Genomic DNA, 13,989 nt, shown 5'->3' on the forward strand with positions numbered 1-13,989 from the left:
AATCTTCATATCAGCCTTGAACCTGGAGATGTTGGGTTTCCTCTCAGATCATTTACATTTGTGTATGTAGAACTTTCAACCAACCAATTTTTTTAACCAAGTTAAATGATAAGATTTAACATAAAAACACGACTCTTGTCAATATATATATATATATATTTTTTTTTTTGTCATAATAAACAATAACATCTCTTTTCTCTATGTGAATTTTAATTCCACATAACATATTCAATAAATATTCCACATCAATCCAAAAGCATTAGCCTTAATTTACTCATTCTACTCATTGATAGGATAAGACAAATAAAATGAGAAAATGTGAATTCTATTTTATTTTATTTTATTCATGGCTCCCAACAAAATCATTACAGGCTCTGATCTGGGATAGTATTAAAAAAATAAAATAATAATTGTATTGTAATATTGCCCACCCCACCACCACTACACTACACCAGTGCAGCATACAGCATCTCATCAGCAGCATGACACAGCTTTCCACAGCTTAAGTTACCAATCAAAATCACAATGCACTGCAAATTATAAAAGTTAATAAGTAGTTGTGGCTGCAGTTAAATTAATACTAATTACATGAATATATGACAAATAACGATAAATGTAAGATACATCCAAAATGCAAAAAATAAAACCCCAAAATACCCAAATAAGTGCCTTAAGTGCCCCTCTTTCTTCAGGTTCTACCTCTGAATCAGCTAGTTGTCCCAGAAGTGGTAGTTGCCTGCACAAAGCTGCATAATATCTGCCTTGGAGTTGGAGATGTTGTGAATGAGCTGATGCAGCATGATGCAGCAGAAAGCAGAGGATCATCTAAAAGAGATAAACAAATAGAAATTGTATATACAATTTGAAAAAACAAAAAAATGATTTACATAATATTTAATTTTGTTTTATTTTAATATATATTGGACGAATGAATCTGTGAATTTTTTTTTTATTAAATGTTAATTATTGTACATACTGTGATGGATTTTATCATTTCAACATTTACTTTTCTTGCAGGAACAACAATCATATGTTTCTGAATGTTTTATGTTTCCAAACTCTTTGGCGGAAACTTGTGACTTTGGTTGTGTGAGTGTAAAAATAACAAATATGGGAAATAATATTATAAACTTCAAAACTTGTGATTATGAAATAATCATTAAAACAGAGTTTTATTTTACCTAGTAACAGAAGGGTCTATGAAGAACCAATCAAATTGTAGGGAAATTATGTAATGTATCATGTCATTTTCGCCCATTCTCCTTTTCTATAAAAACTGTTGTATTCGTGTTTGCTGTTGGGATTCTCTCTGAGAAATTTGTCTGAGAAATTTGTCTGAGATCCTCTGGCCGTGCTTCTTCTTGGGCGAGATTCTCTGAGACCTGCTCGGGAAACTCTCCCGGCCGTGATTAAAGCATTTAAAGGACATTTGCTGAAGTCTGTCTTGTTATTATTGTTAGGCAAACAAGTTAGGGTAAGGAACTTGAAGCCAGTTGTCGACTGTAGATGCAAGAGCTAGAGTATAAAGATTATTGGGGGTCGGTTGTAGACGCCCCATAAATATTTATTAAGTTTCGACTGTAGATGCTTGGGTGTTGACTGGAGACACCCCAGGTAAATTTATTTATTAAGTGTCGACTGTAGATGGACTGGAGACTGAGGCCATAAGAGGTGGGCTGGAGACTGAGGCCATATGAGGTGGGCTGGAGACTGAGGCCATACAAGGTGGGCTGGAGACTGAGGTCATACGAGGTGAGCTGGAGACTGAGGTCATACGAGGTGAGCTGGAGACTGAGACTGAGGCCATATGAGGTGGGCTGGAGACTGAGGTCATATGAGGTGGGCTGGAGACTGAGGCCATACGAGGTGGGCTGGAGACTGAGGTCATACGAGGTGAGCTGGAGACTGAGGCCATACGAGGTGGGCTGGAGACTGAGGTCATATGAGGTGGGCTGGAGACTGAGGTCATATGAGGTGGGCTGGAGACTGAGGCCATACGAGGAGGGCTGGAGACTGAGGCCATAAGAGGTGGGCTGGAGACTGAGGCCATACGAGGAGGGCTGGAGACTGAGGCCATACGAGGAGGGCTGGAGACTGAGGTCATACGAGGTGGGCTGGAGACTGAGGTCATACGAGGTGGGCTGGAGACTGAGGTCATAGGAGGTGGGCTGGAGACTGAGGTCATAGGAGGTGGGCTGGAGACTGAGGCCATGAGGTGGGCTGGAGACTGAGGTCATATGAGGTGGGCTGGAGACTGAGGCCATAAGAGGTGGGCTGGAGACTGAGGCCATGAGGTGGGCTGGAGACTGAGGTCATATGAGGTGGGCTGGAGACTGAGGCCATAAGAGGTGGGCTGGAGACTGAGGCCATGAGGTGGGCTGGAGACTGAGGCCATAGGAGGTGGGCTGGAGACTGAGGCCATAGGAGGTGGGCTGGAGACTGAGGCCATGAGGTGGGCTGGAGACTGAGGCCATACGAGGTGGGCTGAAGACTGAGGCCATAGGAGGAGGGCTGGAGACTGAGGCCATGAGGTGGGCTGGAGACTGAGGTCATATGAGGTGGGCTGGAGACTGAGGCCATAAGAGGTGGGCTGGAGACTGAGGCCATGAGGTGGGCTGGAGACTGAGGCCATAGGAGGTGGGCTGGAGACTGAGGCCATAGGAGGTGGGCTGGAGACTGAGGCCATGAGGTGGGCTGGAGACTGAGGCCATACGAGGTGGGCTGAAGACTGAGGCCATAGGAGGAGGGCTGGAGACTGAGGCCATAGGAGGAGGGATGGAGACTGAGGCCATATGAGGTGGGCTGGAGACTGAGGTCATACGAGGTGGGCTGGAGACTGAGGCCATAGGAGGTGGGCTGGAGACTGAGGCCATAGGAGGTGGGCTGGAGACTGAGGTCATACGAGGTGGGCTGGAGACTGAGGCCATAGGAGGTGGGCTGGAGACTGAGGCCATACGAGGTGGGCTGGAGACTGAGGCCATAGGAGGTGGGCTGGAGACTGAGGCCATAGGAGGTGGGCTGGAGACTGAGGTCATACGAGGTGGGCTGGAGACTGAGGCCATAGGAGGTGGGCTGGAGACTGAGGCCATACGAGGTGGGCTGGAGACTGAGGCCATACGAGGTGGGCTGGAGACTGAGGCCATAGGAGGTGGGCTGGAGACTGAGGTCATACGAGGTGGGCTGGAGACTGAGGTGATACGAGGTGAGCTGGAGACTGAGGCCATAGGTGGGCTGGAGACTGAGGCCATATGAGGTGGGCTGGAGACTGAGGCCATATGAGGTGGGCTGGAGACTGAGGCCATACGAGGTGAGCTGGAGACTGAGGCCATATGAGGTGGGCTGGAGACTGAGGCCATACGAGGTGGGCTGGAGACTGAGGCCATACGAGGTGGGCTGGAGACTGAGGCCATATGAGGTGGGCTGGAGACTGAGGTCATACGAGGTGAGCTGGAGACTGAGGCCATAGGAGGTGGGCTGGAGACTGAGGTCATATGAGGTGGGCTGGAGACTGAGGTCATACGAGGTGGGCTGGAGACTGATGTCATACGAGGTGAGCTGGAGACTGAGGCCATACGAGGTGGGCTGGAGACTGAGGCCATACGAGGTGGGCTGGAGACTGAGGCCATACGAGGTGGGCTGGAGACTGAGGCCATACGAGGTGGGCTGGAGACTGAGGCCATGAGGTGGGCTGGAGACTGAGGCCATACGAGGTGGGCTGGAGACTGAGGCCATAGGAGGTGGGCTGGAGACTGAGGCCATACGAGGTGAGCTGGAGACTGAGGCCATAAGAGGTGAGCTGAAGACTGAGGCCATAGGAGGTGGGCTGGAGACTGAGGCCATACGAGGTGAGCTGGAGACTGATGTCATACGAGGTGAGCTGGAGACTGAGGCCATAAGAGGTGAGCTGAAGACTGAGGCCATAGGAGGTGGGCTGGAGACTGAGGCCATACGAGGTGAGCTGGAGACTGATGTCATACGAGGTGAGCTGGAGACTGAGGCCATAAGAGGTGGGCTGGAGACTGAGGCCATAGGAGGTGAGCTGGAGACTGATGTCATACGAGGTGAGCTGGAGACTGAGGCCATAGGAGGTGAGCTGAAGACTGAGGCCATAGGAGGTGAGCTGGAGACTGAGGCCATAAGAGGTGGGCTGGAGACTGAGGCCATAGGAGGTGAGCTGGAGACTGATGTCATACGAGGTGAGCTGGAGACTGAGGCCATAGGAGGTGAGCTGAAGACTGCCCACACAACACTGCTCACCACCCGCTCCCGCTCACCATACAGACTGCTTCTGCACTGCCTCCGCTCTGCTAACACGTGCAGTGTGAAACCGGCATCAGACGCTGGTTTTCAGGAGCGCGCTTTGGATGTTTGTGTTCATGGAACTTCTTGACCCACAAACATCCTGTAATAATGTAGAGAACCACTCGTTATACATAAATTCAATTCAATTCAAATTTATTTGTATAGCACTTTTCACAATACATATTGTTATAAATCAGGTAACAGTTTTAAAAATGTTTTACTTACATATACAATTCAGTTTTAATCCAAATAACACTTGCTGAGTGAACGATCAGCAATCAAGAGCATTCAACAGAAGTGCGCTCTCTCTCTCTCTCTCTCTCTCTCTCTCTCGTCAGTTAACGATAATAAGCTACATACTTCGTTTTACTTTCTTTGCCATTGACATCCGACTGAACTACAAACTTTCCTCTGACGTCTGTGTAAAGTTATGCGCTCGACCAGCTCACGCGTCTGTGCCGCTGCACGTTTTTCTCTTATCAGCTCGTGCACCACAGCTATATAGCGTGTTATTACTCCATTTAATAATGACAGGTGTCGTTCAGTTCTCAAAACAACTGAAAATTATACTGAGTAAAGCCTGGTTCACATGGGACGATTTTAAAATTGTCTGCCGATTTTCCAAACCTGAGAGACCCCACACACGGCGATAAAAAAATCACGGGTCTAACAGTTTTGGTCGTACAGTGTGTGGTGCGCAGCCACACGGCAAAATCAACACATCACACACGAACCGATTTGACTCCCGAGCATTCCCAGGTCAGACGGGAAATCTCGCAAAATCCCTCGAGATCAAACGTGACTTCAGAGTAAACAATCATGGCGGACGAAGAGGATGCAGTGGCGATAGTTTGTAGTTTGTTTTTAACCGAAAAAAAACGTTATCAAAAGAAAAGGCGATGGTCAAAGAAGTGGAAACAACGCGAGCTGCCACCGGCTGTTTTGATTTTGTTTCCCGGTGCTTCCTCGCTGCCTCGTCACCTCACTTTCTGATTGGCTACACGCCACAGTCCACAGGCTGCGTGCTCGTTTGTCCCCGGGGGACACCACACACGAGGAGAAATCGGGCCAAAATAATCCAACATGTTGGATATCCCCGATTTGAGATCGGAGCGGTCCCGACGTCCTTCCGAGCAGACGAAAGCAGTCTTAACACACCACACACGGCAGGAATATCTGATCAGATTATTTTACGATAATCGGAGCATCCTTAAGATTGCCGGAAGGGGTGAATCGGGGCTAAAATCGGCCTAATTATCCTGCCGTGTGAACCAGGCTTAAGGTACCTGGACCACAGCTGAGTCCTGCTGACGCACACACTCCCCAGTCTCCTCAAAACTCCAGAGAATCACTTTGACCTCCTTTTGAAGTTTTTAAGGAAAAAGGAATACTTTCTTGAGAAACTCGAACAGCTCAGAATGGGTCAGCTGTAAATCAAAGACAAGCATTTATTTATTTATTTTTTAATAATGACAACACACAGTAAACATATTTTCTGTAAATGTGCCAGTGTTAGTCAGCTGGCTAATTTTCAACTGCAGTCCTTTTTCAATATTTTTTTGAAACTTTCAAAACCTTCAAAATAACAGATAAAAAAAAATAGTCTTCTGTAAGAAGCTAAAGCTTGCTGAAAGAAAGCTGCTCTGAGGAAGATTGGTGTCAGGGTTATGTTTGTTTTCGTTTCCATGGTTACCGTCATTATTAGTTCATTGGTTTCAGCTGTGTGTCATTTATTAGCTCGTTTCAGTTTGTTATTTAACCCTCAGACGGTCCTCGGTCATTTCTGACCGATACATTTTCTGTTTTGAATTTCTAAAAATCACAGCTTCATCGGAATGTTATGAAACTTGGTGACTTTTATGGCATTAGGTATGTGAATACAAAAAAAAAATTGAGGTCATGATCCGAGCATGCTAAGTGGTCGTAAAAAAAATAGTGACGATTTTGGTCTTCGGTCAAAAATGACCGACCCATAGGAAATGAATGGGAAATTGAAAAAAAAAAAAATTTCTCCGAATTTTTGTGTGTACAATCTACAAATCGGCCTCAATCCTAAAAAAAAGTACACCGCTGTAAAGGGGTGACACTCTACAACATCAAGAGTACAAAAAAGACACACCCACCCACACACACACACATACACACACACTTTTATACACATAAACACCAATAAATTTTGATTACAAAAAATCTGTTTTGAATTTTTAAAAATCACAGCTTCATTGGAATGTTCCGAAACTTGGTGACTTGTATGGCATTAGGTATGTACACGCGTGAGGTCATGATTCGAGCATGCTAAGTGGTCATAAAAAAAATAGTCACACTTGTGGTCTTCGGTCAAAAATGACCCCCATAGAAAATGAATGGGAAATTGAAAAAAATAAATAAATAAATAAAAAAAATAAAAAAACTTAATATTATTTTACAAAAAGTGTTATAATTGAATGAATTGCATTTTTTGTTACAAATTCTGTACAAAAAAAAAAAGTAAATGTGTCCATAAACAGCTGGGGAATTCACATGCCTCTCCATAGAGAACTGTAGATGCCATCTAGTGGTTACACCATGCTCCTACGCTTTCTCTCCATACTCTCACCAGATGGTGCTAATCTGCTTCAAACATTTTTTTTTTGAAGGCCTAGACTCTATATTAAACTAAAATACTGTATAATTTTTTTTTTTTTAAATACATATATTTATATAAATTTTTTAATTATTTTCAATGGCAAAAATAGACCATAAATATTGCATAAATATTAATAAATTCAATAAAATTATCTCAAAATACTAAATTATAAAGAATAAATATTATAGAACAAAAATAAATTGCATTGGTTTTACTGGGATGGAGGAAGTTTCATTTTTAGGCCTCCGGTCACTTCTGACCGGGAAGGCCCAGGATGTGACTCCGAAACGAAGACCGTCTGAGGGTTAAGCCTCACCCTTGCCTTCACTCTTTGTTCAGTTTCTGTTATGTTTAGATGTGTTTGCGTGCTTTTTGAGTAAAAACTAAATGTCTTAATGTTTTGTGAGAACCTGAGTCTTCTGTCTTCAGCTTCCCTGCATGCATTATTACAATTGGAGCATGTGAGAAGTGTCTTGGATGTCATGAGGGTGACACCGACTGCAGAGACACATTCTTGTGTATGAATAGAGACTACAGAAAAGAAAATGCACTTTATGATAATTTCCACTGTCCAAGAAGAGAATCCATGAGTGGCAGTGAGAAAAGGTCTTTAAAGGATATTAGGATGGTAAATGTGCTGACAGCAGAGCAAGAGGAATGTTTAGCTGAGCTTTCCTCAGAGCTAGCTGAGCGATGCAGAAACAAAGCAGTGACTTGCACTCTTAGAGGAAAGTGGGGTACTATACAACCCACACGGCTGCAGAAAGGTTGAGGTTAATAGTTGGTCGTTTATAGGTGACACAACTCTAAAGTTAATAGAATCACTGTATAAGAAAGCGATAAAAGTGTTGGATAAAAGAACCCTCTCATTTTATACACAATTTGAGTTTTGAAAAAGTAAAAAAAATCAAATATGCCTATTTTATTCATAAGGTCCTGCATAAGCTTGCCTCACCTCTGTTAAATGAGTTTATAAAGCAGAGGACAGATTGTTGGTACCAGGTCTTTCATTAGAGGAGATTGTGAAGTGCCATATAGGCCAACATCTTTTGGTCAGAAAGTATTATCTGTAATATGGAGCAAATATTGGAATGGTTTACTGCAGTCAATAAGACAAAGTTCTACTTATCACACTTTTAAAGATCATCTGAAAAAGTGGCTTATGACGAATCAGTTGTGTAAACATTTGACTTAGAAATTGTACTAATGTGTTTGGGGCATTGTCTTTTATGTAGTGTTGTGTGTATAGCTGAATATTAGTTATTGTGTGTATCTGTCTGGGCTTGTTTATGTTTTGTATTTTATATTAGTGTTCATTAACATGCTTTGTCTAGCCTAGAAATCTAGACGCACCCTAGCGGCAGCAAAATTGATTTTGCAGCCAGGGTAGTCTAGCAACTCTCCGTTGACTTTCGAGCTGGAAAAACCAAACTCAGGTCAGGCCAATCACATCGTGTATAGAGTAGGAGGGGCGGGCTTAACATAATGACGACAGAGTTGCGACGGTTCCCTGCTACTTGAAAACAAAGAATGGCAGCTGCTGCTGGCGAACAGTCTTTCGAATCGGCTTTGGCTGCGACTCTGGAGGACTTGGAGTTAAGTTTTTCTTTCAGAAAAGAGCAAAGAACAGCACTTAAGTCATTCTTAAAAAGGAAGATGTGTTCGTAATTTTTGCCGGCCAGATTCAAAAGTTGAATCTATCAACAAACACTAGCTCCGCTGTTGGGAAAACGCTCTGATTGGTTGAAGCGCTGTCCTATTGCGTGCAGAGGGAATTTGAAAGACAGCCGTTTATCCCGCCCCTCGGATTGAGCCGTGTCTATGGTGAGTTGACAGACCTAACATGTTGGGGCCCGTCCACACGGAGACGCGTTTCGCTGTATACGTATACATTTTTTATCGTATTGGCGTTTCGTCCACACGGATCCGGCGCTTTGGGAGACTGAAACCGCTATTTTTTGAAACCGGGTCCCAAAGTGGATAAATCTGAAAACGACACCCTTGCGGTTTCGTGTGTACAGCCAATCCGTATATTTTGTGAAACGATGATGTCATCACATCACGTGTCGTCTGTGTCACGAGTAACAGCAACAACAATAAAGGCGGACTTATATGATTGTATTCGTGCTGCAGAAGCTACTAAGCCTACTAGCTTTATTACAGCAAAATCTATATTATATCTCTGCAACTGTGGTGAGCAAAAAGCAATAATCTTTGTCGTCTTCTTCTTGGTTCGTATACAGCGCGCAAGGTTATGCGCATGCTCAAAGTCTTCTTCTCCGTGTATAGCGTATCTCTGTGGCAGAAATACAGCGCCCCATACTGGCCTGGCATATATACTACACCGTTTTCAGTCGGTTTCAGTGGTTTCGTGTGTACGCAGATATTTCTTGAGACGATGCCGTGTTTACGGAATTTTTTTTTAGAACGAGGAAAAAAAAATATCGGATTGGGAACGCACCGGCTTCGTGTGGACGTGGCCTTGATGTAGGTCTGGCTTGCCAGACTATGCTTTGTCCCTGTCAAATAAATAAACAGACAATGAGTGAAAAAGAACAACTGAGAATGAGGCTTAGAAAATAGTGTTTAAAATCTAACAGCTTTGGAGGCTCGTCCGGGATTTCTCCAGATAGATCAATTCATTCTCAAGTTAATCTTAACTGTCTGTTGAGAAAGTAATAATTATATTTCCGTGCCACGATTTTTGCCATATTTGGTAAAAATCGCATAGCCTTGTATTTTTAGGAAATACGGGAAGAACAATATAGGATTGATCAACCTCTGTTTGTTATTAGTGTTTTCCTCACAATATTATTTGTGGGAAGAAGAAATTAATGATTTTGAGATGATAGAGACTCTTGTTTTCTCTTAAAGCCTATTTCATTTTAGGGTTCTCTCAGTCCTTTTTCACGATTGAATGAATTTCTAATGATTTGAAAGAATTTATATTGTGAAGTCCTTGCAAGGCATTAATACTTAAACTGCTAAATTTCTATTCTTAAAGTTGCCTACAAAAATTGATCTGGACGGATAGATGGAACAGTAGAGCTGTGAATCAGCAGATTATTCTAGCCCAAATTCACTTTGATTGCGAATCCTGTTCTGTCCCTGTTGTGTTAGATCGAGGGCACTGCTAATCTTAAAAGCATGCGTATATCAAGTCCATGGTGGACTTGTGTCCAAGTCCATGGAGTGTACTCTGAACACTTCTTGCGTTGTTGTTGTCTTTTGCCTCTTCATGATGACTCGCTTAATTTAGTCCTGATTTGTAAGTCGCTTTGGATAAAAGCGTCTGCTAAATGACTAAATGTAAATGTAAATGTGAATCATGTGATGTGTCAGATACCAACTGAGCCAAAATCAGATCAAAATACTGTTGATTAGATGCATGACAATGAGGGATAGAGCAGACATGTATTTAGAAACTGTATGAGATTTGATCTGATTTATGTCTTGGCTCAGATCAGTTAACCCTCTGGGGTCTAAGGTGTTTTTGGGGTCCTTGAGATGTTCTGACATGCCCTTACATTTGTGTTTTTTTCAGTTGCTTATAAACATATTAATGGCAAAGGTATAATTACACTCTATTCAGCACAAACAGGGCTACCATAATATGTGAGCAACATGTACTGTATGTACATGTTTGTATTTTTGAGAAAATAATGTTTATGCATGGTTATTGAAAAAACAAAAAATGAAAATGTCTGAAATAAGGCCACAAAACACATACTATGTGTCAATAAGACTTCTGAATAATGCATTTTGTCGCCTAGAGTTTTTTCTTCAGAATGATGTGAAAATCATCCTGGCTAACCATTCACATAAAACAATACACTGATTTAAATTTTGTAAGACACTTTTTGTTTGGAAAGGCAAAAGGTGGGCGTGATTCACACCTGAGGAGACAATGCCCCCGCATAATGAGGCTGCATACTTAATGAGCCTTTCATTCAGGTGTGTGACTGAGCCACAAGAAAGAATGCAAGGACAATATATATATACTGTGAACTGTTTTGGTTGACAGTTGTTGTTGTTTTTTCCGCAAATTGTGCTTGCAAATTGTATAATATGCAAGGTAAACATTTCTAGTAATTGTGCAGTTAATTGTTCTCATACTGTATTTTCAGATTTGGAATATATTCTCTACCCAAATGTGTCACTAATAAAGCATAATCAAATTATTTAAAGAGAAGATTTTGTTTACATCTATCCTTGTGTATATATATATATATATATATATATACACAACACTTTGTTTTTATTGTGAGTATACACAAAAATAATTCACACTTAACAGGATCGATTGATGTATGAAACGTGTATGGAAGATCAAAGTCAACAGAGTTTTTAGAGTCTCTATTGCACTAAGGAAAAACGCGATACCGCCGACCCCAGGGGGTTAATCCAATACTGGATGAATGTGGATTGGATTTTGATGAAGCATGATGATTGGTTGACGTTAGGCCTGTTGCTCTGAAGACCGTAAGCTGGATCACGAACAGTTGTACTAATCCATCCTCGAATAACAACGAGAGTAAATGAAGATTGCTATGTTCATTCTTACATCCAACAACAAAACACCTCAATCGCTTAGGAGACATTCTTGTCTACAGCTGCTCCAGCGTCGAAACAATGGCGGACTGTGTCCAGCTCACTCAGGGCGGGTCTATGCTCAAACTGCAATGTCCGTCAACAGTCGTGGGCGGGGCCTGTTTTACAGCTCACTCAGGGCGGGTCTATGGTCAAACTGCAGTGTCCGTCAACAGTCGTGGGCGGGGCCTGTTTTACAGCTCACTCAGGGCGGCTCTATGGTCAAACTGCAGTGTCCGTCAACAGTCGTGGACGGGGCTTGTGTACAGCTCACTCAGGGCGGGTCTATGCTCAAACTGCAGTGTCAGTCACCAGTCGTGGACGGGGCTTGTGTACAGCTCACTCAGGGCGGGTCTATGGTCAAACTGCAGAGTCAGTCACCAGTCGTGGGCGGGGCTTGTGCAAAAGTACGTCACATTGCCCTGAATCTGAGCACGGCTTGTTCTGAGACAGTGCTTATGAATTATGGGGATTTTAAAAAAAAGCATTGGATGGATTTTTATTATTATAGGGTAGTTGTGTACACACACTGCCAACACACATTTATGTTCAAACGCCATGTAAAAGTGAATTTTGCATAATAGGTGCCCTTTAAATTAATAACTAAAGATTTTACAACAGAAATTAACTCAGACTTAACTTGAACTTAACCCCCTGGGGTCGGCGGTATCGCCGGCGATACCAGCTCGCTTTTTTTCTTATCAGTTCAAAAGAGATTAATTTTGCTCTGTTGACTTTGATATTACAAACAAGTTTCATACATCAATCGATCCTGTTAAGTGTGTATTATTTTTGTGTATACTCACAATAAAAACAAAGTGTTGTGCTTTTTGCCAAATAAAGAAAAATAAACGTGAAGCGAGTTCTGCTTTCTCTCTGTCAGTTAAGTCCATTCTGAAACGCGTCCGAAAATGAACTGTAACTCAGCGAATACTCAGTCAAACAGGCATACAGACACACAGGCATGAAACTTGAATTATCTTCTTTTAAATTAAGTAATTTATATAAAAAACAAATATTCTCAGCTTGTGAAATCTGTATTAAAAGAGAGCGATTCCAGTCGAGCTCATTAGAGCTCATTCAAATGTAATGTGACCACGCCCCGGAGAGCGCGCGCTTTTCAAATGCAAACGAATGAGGCAATCCATGCAAACCTGTGAAACGCCCACACATCAGCTGTAAACACAGCGCGCCGCGAGTGAGGCATAATATAGCCTACCTAATAATCCTGGAGAAAAGTTTCCTCAGAACAGTGCTGATATGAGGAGCAATAGATCCCGCTGAGGAGTGAGGTAGGCTAAGTTATCTTTTCTCAAGTGTTAATGTGGAATAACGTTATGGAATAACGTTAGTGTAGGCCTATGTAAACCGCGTTTATGAATCGCGTTTCTGTGAGATGAATGAAGGGTACATATTTGTAAAGACTGTTTAGCCTAAATATGAATCGCGTGTCTGTGTGTGAAAGAATAAACTGCTTTAATCAACTAAAATGCTTTGCTATACTGAGATGAGTAAAAATCGACTGAAATATGTTGAAATAAAATGTCTTTGTATAAGCAACGTATTAAACTGCAAATTACCATTTATATGCCCTAATATTTTATAAAAACAACGTTACAGTCAGGCAAAATATGAAAGACAACATTTTGTTGACTAGATTTGGGTACAGTTTTTACTGTAGAATATACTGCCACATCAAATAAGCTTTTGTTTAGCAATTTCTACTCATATGTTCTATATATATAATATTATTTGAGTCAAAAATAAAGTCATAAACTAAGATGTTAGATGTTCCAATGTTGGCTATATTCAAACTAATGAATACATATGATAAAATGTAGGCCTATAATCTTTTTTTTTTTACAAAGAAAGAGTACACTTGAAATATTGTTGAAATTGTAATTATTGTTGTAATTGTAAGCTTTTTAATAAAATAGCAAAACATATTTACAAGATAGATGTAAGCAAAATCTTAAATGGTCAAGTCTTCTTCTAAATATATCTTTTGTCCTTGCATTGTGGCTCAGTCAGTGTCACACCTGAATGAATGGCTCATTATGCAGAGTGGGTGGGACATTGTATTCTCAGGTGTAAACTACTCCCCCTTTACGCCCCCCTCGCATATTGGCTTTCCAAGCAAAACCTGTCTTACACAATTTAAATCAATGTATTGTTTTATGTGAACGATAAAGCAAGACTATTTTCACATAATTTTGAAGCCAGAACTCGAAGCGACAACATCCATTAGTCAAAAGTCTTGTGGACACATATTTACTATGAGTTTTGTGGTCTTATTTCAGCAACTTTCATTTTTATTTTTTTCAATAACCACGCATAAACATTATTCTCTTAAAAATACAAACATGTACATGTTGCTCACATATTATGGTAGCCCTGTTTGTGCTATATAGAGTGAATTTACACCTTTTCCATTAACATGTTTATAAATAACTGAAAAAAGCACAAATGTC

General features: G+C 41.8%; 1 protein-coding gene across 2 annotated transcripts in view; it reads right to left on the reverse strand.

The window, feature by feature from the left end:
- LOC308692496 (uncharacterized protein) overlaps nucleotides 1-13,989 on the reverse strand; it is a 60,092-nt gene that overhangs the window by 14,768 nt on the left and 31,335 nt on the right. Inside the window, exon 2 of one of the 2 annotated variants that reach the window (XM_081368548.1) lies at nucleotides 700-825. The exons of the other annotated variant lie outside the window; for it this stretch is intronic. The gene's annotated coding sequence lies outside the window, so the exon portion shown is untranslated. The remainder of the gene's footprint in view (nucleotides 1-699; nucleotides 826-13,989) is intronic. 2 annotated transcript variants of the gene reach the window in all.

This window comes from Scardinius erythrophthalmus, assembly GCF_964197995.2.
Source record: "Scardinius erythrophthalmus genome assembly, chromosome: 6".
Lineage (NCBI taxonomy): Eukaryota > Metazoa > Chordata > Actinopteri > Cypriniformes > Leuciscidae > Scardinius > Scardinius erythrophthalmus.